The sequence below is a fragment of the Rhipicephalus sanguineus genome, chromosome 5, assembly GCF_013339695.2.
Source record: "Rhipicephalus sanguineus isolate Rsan-2018 chromosome 5, BIME_Rsan_1.4, whole genome shotgun sequence".
Lineage (NCBI taxonomy): Eukaryota > Metazoa > Arthropoda > Arachnida > Ixodida > Ixodidae > Rhipicephalus > Rhipicephalus sanguineus.
In genome coordinates this window covers 130,046,177-130,057,515 of record NC_051180.1, presented here as the reverse complement: position 1 = coordinate 130,057,515, position 11,339 = coordinate 130,046,177, and positions in this window count along the sequence as shown.

The window sequence follows — 11,339 nt, the reverse complement described above, 5'->3', positions numbered from 1 at the left end:
CCAGATCCAGTAAACTTTAGACAATTGCAATCAACTCTATATTCGGCAAGATCTATGAAAAACACTGTATCAAAGAATCTACCATCATTTGCACATTAACAGACTTATTCCACAGAATCAATACGGATTTACCGATGGAACATCAGCAGTGCACGCATTACAGACACTAAAAAATACAGTGGAAAAAGCAAAATTAGACAAACTTAAAGTAGCTATTATATCCCTAGACATAAAAAACGCTTTGGAAGCGTAGATTCAAGTGGAATCTAACTGAACTTATGCAATTGAAAATGCCGACATATATCATAAAGGTTATTAAACACTTACTTCATGGAAGAAGCATAACATATGAACTACCATCACAAAACATTGAATTCCAATTAACTGGAGGTACACCACAAGGTTCACCACTGAGCCCGATATTTTGGAATATCATAGTGGCCAAAATACTAAACACAGAAATGCCGTTTGGAACAAAAATCCAGGCTTTCGCAGCAGATGATATAACATTAGTGATAACAGCTCAAACCAGGGCACAAATGGAAAGTAGGAGTAATCAAGCACTTAGATTAGTACAAGAGTGGAGTGAGGAAAACAAACTAACATTTTCTCACAGTAAGTGTAAATACCTAATATTAGGAAAGGAATACCAGAATAGACCACCCATAATCAAATTGGGGAACAATAATATAAAAAAATCCAGCGAAATAAAGATCTTGGGAGTAACCTTTGACAGTAAGTTTTCTTTTTGACTCATCTTAACAACATTAAAGATAAGATACAAAAATTTACAATAGGATTAGCTAAATTCACAGGCAACAGTTGGGGCATGTCAACCAAACAACTAAGAGATATTTACATCAGAGGTATGAAAGAGCAATTGTCTATGCGTCACCAATATGGTACTCTAATAAAAGTCACATAATAAGGAATTAAGAAGTATACAACGGCAACCTTTAATTAAAATATGTAAAGGATACAGAACAATACCAAACACGGCACTAAATGTCATAACAAAAGTTCCACCAATTCACTTAACAATAGAAAAAGAAAATGAGCTACCTAATTAAAGATGACAAAAAAATATTTGAATGGAATGGAAAACAATTCACTAAAAACGACATAGCTCCATCCCCGACTTATGGGCAATCCATCCTGCGAATCTAAAATCAATCAAACATAATAAAAATCCAATCCGTGCTGATATTAACATATATACCGATGGATCAGAACAAAATGGCAAATGCGGAGCCAGTTACGTGGTCATCGACAAAAATGGCATTATACTAGAGACCAAGGTATTTAAACTACCAAACTACTCCAGCAACTTCGAAGCAGAAGCAATCGCAATCAGAGAAGCATTAGGAAAAATTAAAAGCATGGATTGTTCCAAATCTTATCAAATTCTAACTGACAGTCTATCTGTCTTAAAAGGTTTAGAAAATGCCCATAATAAGAATTACTTCGTGTACTCTATCAAACAGAATATATTATCACTGCCAACCTACCATATACCCTACATACGTCAAGCTCATAACGGAATAACAGGGAACGAAATAGCAGATGAATTAGCTAAAAAAGCATGCACGAGTGGAGGAGGAATGTTGAGGTGCCAATCACATCAAAATTATCAGAAAGAACTTAAGAGAAAAATACAGTGACAGATGGAACTCGGAATGGCATGAAATGGGCAAGAGAACCTATTGCTACGAATGGGTAAAAAATGTGAACATCCTACCGGCCATTTTCCACTGGGACATTGGGAACGCAAGCGTCTCAGCACACGGGACGGTTCCCTTACTAACTAAGAAGATTCGGCATCACGACGACGAGGAATGCAAGTGCGGAACAAGCGGCATTTCGGTTGATCTTATCGACCTCATGTTCAATTACTAAAATGAAAGAGAAAAACTACAGAAATATTACAAACAGAGCATTGACAAGCATAAACGCAGAAATAATTAAAGACAAAGAACAAATGAAAATTATAGAGGAGATAGTCAAAAAGCCAACCAAAGCATTCTGGCCGAATAATAATAATAATAATATAATAATAATAATAATAATAATAATAATAATAATAAATAATAATAATAATAATAATAATAAAAAATACAAAAAATAAAGAATAGGTGTTAACACTAAATCATGCCTAGAAGGAAGAGGGAGCGGAGCGAGTAGGGGAAAAATAAGAGAGCAAGCAACAATCTCAATCCATGGTCGACTCATCCTAATGGAGAAAAAGAAGAAATGTTCGAATTATCTGTGTCAAACGCATGACGCTACGGGATTTGCGTGGCATTCCGTGGCAAGAATCACACCGCTCTGCTGCTGCGTACGAACTGCTTTCATTTTTATTTTATTTCCAAAACGGCTCTGTTCGCGAAGGCGCGGTCCATGCGCTGCTGTCCTTCGTGAGAAAGAAAATGTAACCTAACACGCCTTGTCGCTTCGGGCCGCGCGGCTGAAATACCGGAAGCCGGTGCTCGCGAGTCCCAGAGCGGCGGCACGCCTATTTGCCGGGAGCGGCAGTGCGTCGCTTGTAGAATATCACAAAACGGTCCTATAAAAATACAAAAGCTAAAAATCTACACAACTGACCTACAAATTCTCAGAGGAAACCGGACCCCCTGAACAACAGGGCGGCTCTTAAGCCTCTCCGAACAAACACCGTAACTTCGGTGCATTCGGAGCAGCGCAACCTCGAACAAAACTCCTGCCACCCCATTCCTCCTTAGCTCTGAGGAACTTAGACCCCCTGGATACAAGGTGGGCGCATAAAAGCCCCTCCGACCGTCCGTATTGGTGCAATGGAGCTGGGCAACCTCGAGCAAATGCGAAAATCTTGCAAATACCAAAACCACGGAGGAAACATGACCCCCTGGAGATGCGAGGTGGGCAACCCTCTCCTGGCGCTGTTCAATCGGTGCACAAGGAGAATTTCAAAATAAGAATAAAACGTGGTGGCAAATCAGCTCTATAAGACCCCCAGGACCCACCGGTGGGCAAATCGAGCTACTTCGAAAACCTTTACGAACAAGAACAATGTAGGTCAAACTATAATACAGCCCTAAAAAACATTTAGGAGACTATAAAGCAATAAAAGAAAATTATAAATAACAGAACACAAAAACGAAAACTTTTTCACCATGAAATCAATATCAAAAAAAAAAAAATAGGTGAAGCTGTAAGGGAGAGGAAACTATATTGGATTGAGGAAAAAAAAAAAAAAAGAAAGCGACCGAAAGCAAACGCTCCCTCTGACTTCTAACACTCTCTTCAAGAAAACGAAAATATATTATTTCAAATGGTTGTCTATGCTCAGGAACATTCCAACTGCAATTCGCCAAATGAATTTGGAAAAGAAGAAAAAAGAAAAAAAAAGAAAGAAAGAAATCGAAAGAAAAAAAAGAGGAAGTGAGCGACAAATGAATGTAGAAGAAAAAAAGCACAAAAAAAGAAAAGAATAGAAGTGAAAAAAAAAAAAAGAGAGAGAAAAAAAAGTTTGCATTACAAAAAAAAGAAAAAAAAAGACAAAAGAGGAAAAGATAAAACAAAACAAAACAAAAGAAGTGAAAGAAAAACAAAAGAAAAAAACAAGAGAAATCATCGAGAGAGAAAAGAAAAAAAACAAAAAAACAGAGACCGATGCAAAAAAAAAAAAAAAGAAATAAAAGAAAAGAAAGAACCAGAAATGTGAAAATGGAAGTATATGCAAAATATATATATATATTATATATGTGTGGTATGTGTATATATGTATGTATGGTATAATATATATGTATATATACGTATATGTGTATGTATGTGTGTGTATGTGTGTATGTATATGTATATGTATACTGTATTTACTCACGAAGCCAACCTCTAACTATCGAGGACCATCTGTCACACTTCAAAATTCTCTTTCTCACAATTAAAACCATGAAATTACATCTCTAAAATTCATGCAGGAAGGTTAACCACACTAACAAGTCAACCACAGAATATGTAAGCGCCTCACCATTCTCTCACACTTTCAACCACTAGATATCAGTAATGTAATAAAAAAAATGAAAATCAAGAATTCAAGAATAATTCAACTTAGATATATTCTCCGCATCTACTACTGGACACGTAATCAAGTCACATTCTACCGTGGGGGGGGGGGGGGGGGGGGGGGGGGTCAGTAATCAAAATTTCATTATTTTACAGAGCACTTAATCAGTAGAAGTTAAACCAAAAATCAACAGCCTGCCCCCAAGGAAACAAGACAAGGAAGATTCCACGAAGACAAGACTAAGAGCTACCACTTTCAAGATTCAGTACCGAAGATTAAACTCTGACACATGTTAGCAGCAAGAATCAATGTAACATGAACAGTAGCTTTTTTTTTTTTTTTGTCCGCTACTTCTGGGTTGGGGTCCCGTTCTCCTTCCCCTCCAAAATTTAACTTGGCTCTGCCCTGTTCATTTTTTCTTTTCTCATTGGCATTGCCTGCTATATTATTATTGTGCAGGCCGAGGTTTATTTTATATTATTTTTATTTTTTTCTATTTTTTTCTTTCTTCCTTTTTCATACCTCACAATAAAGAAAGAAAGTTATAGTAGTAACTGATGGTTTACTAACAGGAATCGTTTGAAAACAAGAAAGCGAAGGATGTTTCTGGTGACCGCGCTGTAGCTGACCATCGCACCCTGCTGACACCGAAAGGGCGGTTAGAAAGGTGCGGGTCGAATAACTTTCCAGGGAGAGGAAATATCGAAAGGGCCGAGATGAAGTAACTTTGTTATATGTGCAGTCGTCAGCAAGCTTAACGCTTAACTCGAACGCTCCGCACCATGGCCTGCACTGGTATGAGTGATGCCAGCCACGAAGCGCTGGGCGCTGTTGTCGAGATAATACCTAGGTATACTTGGATAGTATGCCGGCATGCATTGGTAACATCTCGGCAACAGAACCCAGAGCTACGTGGCGCTGGCGTCAATCAAACCGTTTCAGACCACGCTGCGGAGCGTTCGAGTTGAGCTTGCTGACGACTGTACATGCATATGTGTATGAAGGTTTCATCAGTTATATGTAAAATTAAGCGACAAGACAAAACGTTGCCCAAATTTTGCTCGTAGAATGACCTCCCCAAGAAATCCTAACAATGGAGAAGTTGAGGTGAAGAAGGAGGCTTGAAGTAACGAGAAATTGTTGAACAGGTAATGTCGCTGGATCCAACGTTTCCGCAAGTGAACTTGTATTCGTCAAATCATCCTTGGTGCCGTGACAAAGACAAGTCCTCTTGCCGCAACGTCGGCTCCAGCGACATTCACTATTCTACGATTTCGCGTCGCTTCCATTAGGAGAGTTTGTCACCTGGTTCTACGCACTGGTATCGTTAGTGTGCACATTAAGTTTGTCTCGTAATATGAGGACTAGCTACTCGAGGAAGTGGCACACTGCTTTGTGAGCTGCGTGCGCGAGAGGAACCGCGTGGCTGTAAGAGCACGCGCATCTGCGCTGTCGAGCGGCAGCACGCGCACCCAGCAACCGCCCGAGAGTTCCTGTTGCAATAGCACTGCTCGGCGGAAGGGTGTGCTCGAAAGCCTCTGCGGCGATCCGTCTCTTTAGGGACATAGGGACACAAGCGCCGAGTGACACTCTTGTTTATCTTCCAAGCACTTCCGGTCGCACATCCGGCTTTCCGAGGATTCCGAAAAAGTCTTGTTAAAAATAAAAATGGTACGAAATCGGTGGTTCTGGTTCATGTTAAGGGTTATATTGGATACATATGATGTCGTGGCATGAATTTACTTAAGAGACAGTTAACTCTCATGATAGTTAATTAAACTTAATTGAATGAGTTCACTAAAAGAGTTTTTTTTTTTGAGATCTGCACCTGGCGGAACAGATCTCAACCACGGGCTTCTTTCTACGTGGCCTCTGAGATCCCCTTCAGCAGCACGACGAAACACGAAGTTAATCGCTACCAGACACGTAATTCGCGGATTGGTCGCCGCCCATTTTTTTACGTTCCTGTGCTGCCCTGTGCCGCTTGCCGCTGAAAACATTTTGGTAGGCTCTCGAGAACTATTGCATGACGTGTTTGCGCTGATCTTTGAGTGTTCAGCAGTTGTGCGTCTCCTCAGTCGCAATCATTAATTTCTCGCTACTCCATGGTATGATGATGTCGTTCCTGGAAGCTATGTAGCATTTTACGGCAGCGGGCTGAGAAGCGCTGAGCGCGATTCCGTGCTGTGCAGAGAAGTGCGGCACAGGCGCTGTTACAGCTCGCAAATTTATGTTTGCCTAAGAGGCCGCCGTCGATGATTTGCGCACATTCAAATCACTTTTAAGAGCGGAGCTGCTTAGACTGGCCGTAAAAACTTTGGTGTCCGCAGAAAACCACAGGTGGGTATGTGCCACAGGAATTGGTCAAGCCCCACTACCGAGCACAGCAGGTGCGAGCGTTAAACGAAAACTCCGCCCGGCGAAGTGAAGCCCGTGAAACACGTCAAAAAGATAGAAAGAAAGAGAAAATATAGCGATAGAAAAAAAGAGAAAACTAGATAAATAAAGGGAATAAAGACATAAAAAGATAGAAAAGCAGAAAAAGAGAAAGAAACAGACACGAAAAAAAATAGTTAGAAAAAATGGAGAGCAAGACCAAAAGAGAGAAGTAAAGACAAGCAAAGAAAGGGAGAAAGAAGCAGGGAGAGAGAAGTAAGAGAATAAAAGAAAGAGCGCGAAAGCGAAAGAAATAGATAGATAAAGAGAGATAGAAAGAAATAGAAAGCAGCAGATACAAAAAACAGATACGAGAAACAGAGAGAAAGAAAAAAATAAAGATAAACAACGAAGGCCGCCGAGCTCCGCTCTTCCTTCAGGCTTGGCGCCAAAAGTGGGAAGCTGCCATAAATTTTTAAATGTCTTTTCAAGCGCTCGTCTACGCACTTCATATCTTCGCTGCAAGAAACATCACAGTACAGCTTTCCCTCTCTGATTACCGATTCACCAGACCGGTGTATTTGTATCGGCTTGTATAGACACAGCTTGTCGTTTGCTTGAAGTACAACAGAAATAGCATAGTACTGGTACAGAATGACGGGAGACCTTTGCGAAACACACTTATGTGTACAAAAGTGGTAGCTGCTTCAACCTTGACGCGAGCTGCATTGAAGCGCTCATGAAATATGTAAAAGTGGTCATACTATATATCTTTAATTCTGGTTCTCACTTTTGTTAGGTGCATCATGCGTGCATCTTTTGATTGCCAATCTTATTGGTATTGCCAATAATATTGTATAAGGCATTGTTAATGTTAGAATTAATTTTCTCGCGAAAGCACGTCTGCAAGTGCTGACGACATTGGTGATGAGCCAGGCGATGGTTTTGGGCAGCTGTACCGAATACACCTCCAGTTGTTTCCTGTTTGAGATGATTAAATAACGACTTACGGAAATTGTGAAATATATCTTGATAACACGCCCAGACCTGTTTACATGCACTCCAATTTCCTTTGGGGGGCGCGAATGTGACGGGCGACCTTCGGCAAGAGTGACGTACAGATGTTGGCATTTCGCAGTTTAGTCAATCCCCTCTTATTCACCGTGCAAAGTGAAAAACGGTTAATCGCAAATCGCTAAGGCCGGAACTTAACTATAATGACAATATCTAGGCCTTTTCGCGCCAGAACCGTGATATGATTACGAGGCACGCCGTAGTGGAGGGCTCCGGAAATTTCGACCATCTGGTGTTCTTTAACGCGCACTGACATCGCACAGTACACAGGCCTCTAGCATTTCGCTTCCTTCAAAATGCGATCGCCGAGGGCGGGATCGAACCTGCGACTTTCGCGTGTGTAGACGAGTACCGCAACCGCTGTATCACCGCGGCGGACCAGAACCTAACTATGAAAGCAGTTTTCTCCGTCCCAACTGTTTACTCTTTGTTTTGTTCACGTCTGTCCTCACGAGCTCGTGTACTCGAGTGTAGTTATCGTGTTTTGTGGACTACGGTTCAGATCGGCTTAAACTACGTGCGTGTGCTGAGGAAAGCTGAAGACGTAGATCTTAATTTCGAAAGCATATTTCAGGCTGTCTCGTTGTTTGGTTCGCTCACTGGTCAATTCCACGGGGACGGGCCGAATGGTGGTCGATAGAGTAATCTGAAACGCTGCTACGCCCCGACGACTCGCTGGTCGTCGGTTGCATCATTGTCGGCGTAGGCTGATTAAATGGCCTCCCACCGACACAGTCTGCTGAATGCACTGCTCGTTCATTGCCGTCGGCATCTTCTAGGTTTTGTCATCACCGAGTTAAGCCCAGTGCACGTTACCGCCACTTTAACAGGCAAGTTTAAATCAAGCATACGTGCCAGCTCTAGAAAAAAATTAGGAACTTTTTTCCTATCTGGAACAGGGCGGCAAGCCGAAAGGTCAGGCACGTGCGGGATGACCTTACCTATCTTTCTTTCTTTCTTTCTTTCTTTCTTATTCTATTTTCTTCTTTCTTTATTTCTTTCTCTTTCTTTCTTTCTTTCTTTCTTTCTTTCTTTCTTTCTTTCTTTCTTTCTTTCTTTCTTTCTTTCTTTCTTTCTTTCTTTCTTTCGCATTGCGCAATGTTCCCTCCTAACTTTTTTCTTCCTCCATGCCTTTACCCGTGTTTCTAGCAGCGCAACACTTCTGTTGGTGCAGGCAACAACGACGGTCATGCTTTAATATACAGGCCACAATGAAATGTGCCATCGTGTGAGGACAAGTCACCTCGATAAAAGAACAGATTGCCGTATCAGAAACGGCTGATCGCCGCCAAGCCCACGATCGAGAGAGCATCAATTATTGGAAACCGGCGCAAACACGCATATACGACCGACGCACCTTCGAGGGCCGCATTTATGTACAGCCACATTTCTGTACACTCGCCCGCGCCGAGTTTTTCACGTATATGTTGCAGCCACAGCCACCGAAATCTGTAACTCATAACCAGTTTCGCTTGAAATGCAACACGTCTGAACGCTTCGTCGGCAACATAAAGTATAGCCGCAAAATGACATCAAACACTGTATCCGGACGACGTCCTCTCCACTTTCCGGCTTAGACGTTACGTGCTGTTGCAGGTACACACATGTTGTACTGGAACATCGTACTACAGTGCGCTGGCAGAATACTACCAGCACACTGTGTAGTACATATGCGTTTGTTGAATCTGCAGCGACGTGTTCAGTACAGTTAAAGCGGTATACAGCACAGAAATCTGCAGCAGCACGCTCACGCTTGAGTCTCGAACCACTAGAACGAAAGCCTCCGAGATCAAGCGGCGTGCCGTGACCATACCAAAACGGGTTGCAACGTTCCCACTGGGAGAAGAGCGCACCGTGAAAAGGGGCAGATGGATGCAATTGGATGTAAAGACAAGACCGACGGATCGCGCGCGTATACGTCCACGCGTATGCTTGGCATGCGAAGCCTCTCCTGCTGCTGCCGCGAAATATCCCGTGCAACAGCAGCAACACGATTGGCATCTTGGTACTTCTGTTTGCACGTGGCCGTCTGTATCGTACAGAGGAGGATCGCGGAGGCCATGCATGGTGAAATGCGAGAACCTCATGGACGCTTGCTACAAGGTGTTCTAAGATTACACAAGCGAAAGAAAAGAAAAGCCAGGTGAGTTTCAGCTGGTCCGGTCATCTTCACGTAGTTTTTCTAGCCGCCGCGTTGGCTCAGCGATCATGGAGCTTAGCTGCTGACCCGAATTAAGCGGGTTCGATCCTGACATCGCAGTCGCATTTCCATAGAGGCAAATGCTAAGGCCCGTGTGTTGTTCGGTGTCAGTGCACGTTACAGAACCCCAGGTGGTCGAAATTATCCGGAGCGATCCACTACTGCGGGCCTCATAATCATGTCGCGATTCGGGCACGTAAAATTCCGGAAATTACTATGAATAATTACCTGGTATTTTTTTTTAGATGCGAAGCAGCTTTAGCGCTGGCCTTTGTCCGTAGTTCCATTGGCGACCGTTCGCTTTCTAAAACCTACCATAGCCATCTGTAACATATTGAGCGCGCGCTCGCGCCAAGGAGAAGTCTTCTTCGTCTTGTTCTTCGACCGTCTTGATGATGATAAAGTGCAGAGCACTTTAGGGGCCCGGGCTGCCGTATGCTGTCCTAGCTTGGCGTTACGCAGATAAAACCACGTGCGCTGGCACGCGCTAGCGCGTTCGAGCCTGTGTAGGGGCTGGTTAAGACGCTGTGGCGTCTCCCCCTTACACTCTCTCAACAATCATGTGATGGCGTCGGGGAACGAGATTCTGTAGACGCGCGATGAACCTGCGTAGCGTGCTCCAACAAGAGTTTGGGACAAGTAACAGCAACAGGAACTACAGTGAATTCATGGAAGGAAGAAGAAACAAGCGGAAAGACAGGGAGGTTAGACAGTTCTTAGACCGGCTGGCTACCCTGTGCTGGGGAAGGGGTAAGGGGGATAAAAGATGATAGAAGAGAGATGTTACAAAAAAAGGAGAGCAAGAAAAGGAAAAAGAAAAAGAGAGGGGAAAAAGGAAACGAGAATATGGCACTACTTACAGTCTGTCTCTAACCTCTTAAAAAAATGGAGTGGACCCTCTCTCCTTTAAGGGAGAAACGGCGATGTCCCCAATGTTCGTCTTCAAATGGAAGAAGCCGTTCCTCCCTTTTCAATGAGAACCGTCAAAATCAAGATGGCTGACGCCAAGCCAGTGAAGCGAGAGCAATAGATTTAGGCCTAGCGAGCGCATCGATTCTCGACTGATAAAGAGTATGCGGCACTGGCAGTCACAAAAAACGGTCCCGCTGAGCTTAATATCGAACGCTATGACAATGAAATCAAGCAGACAAACCTGTAGTGATGAAAACCTCGCGAAACGGAACGACGGAACTTCGTACGTTTCGCTCGGCCAGCGAGACGGCGTTCACTTTAAAAGAGACGGATACTGCAAAGGGTCTCACCCGGAGGACTGTACGTTATGGCTTGCTGTCTTTATTTGTCGAAGCGTCACACGGTGTAGCGACGTTATCCACGCAATTGTGCCTCCAAAATGTACATTCGTCGCATCAAAAACAATCCCGGCGCAGGCAGAGCATAGTTTCGATAGATAGATGTTCAACTTCATATAGGTAGGTGGAGCTATGAGAGCGCCGCAGCCGCGAAGTAGGTGGTAGCTGGCGCCATCTAGAGGGATTAAAACAATACTAAAAAAAAAGTTGACTGAGGCGGCGTACGTTGATACTGCACACGGCATTCGGGGAGGTAGGCCCCATTCATGGATTACTCAAGGTGTCATGAGTAAGGAGAGGACGTATGGACGACGAAGACGACGAAGTAGGAGGAGAAGCA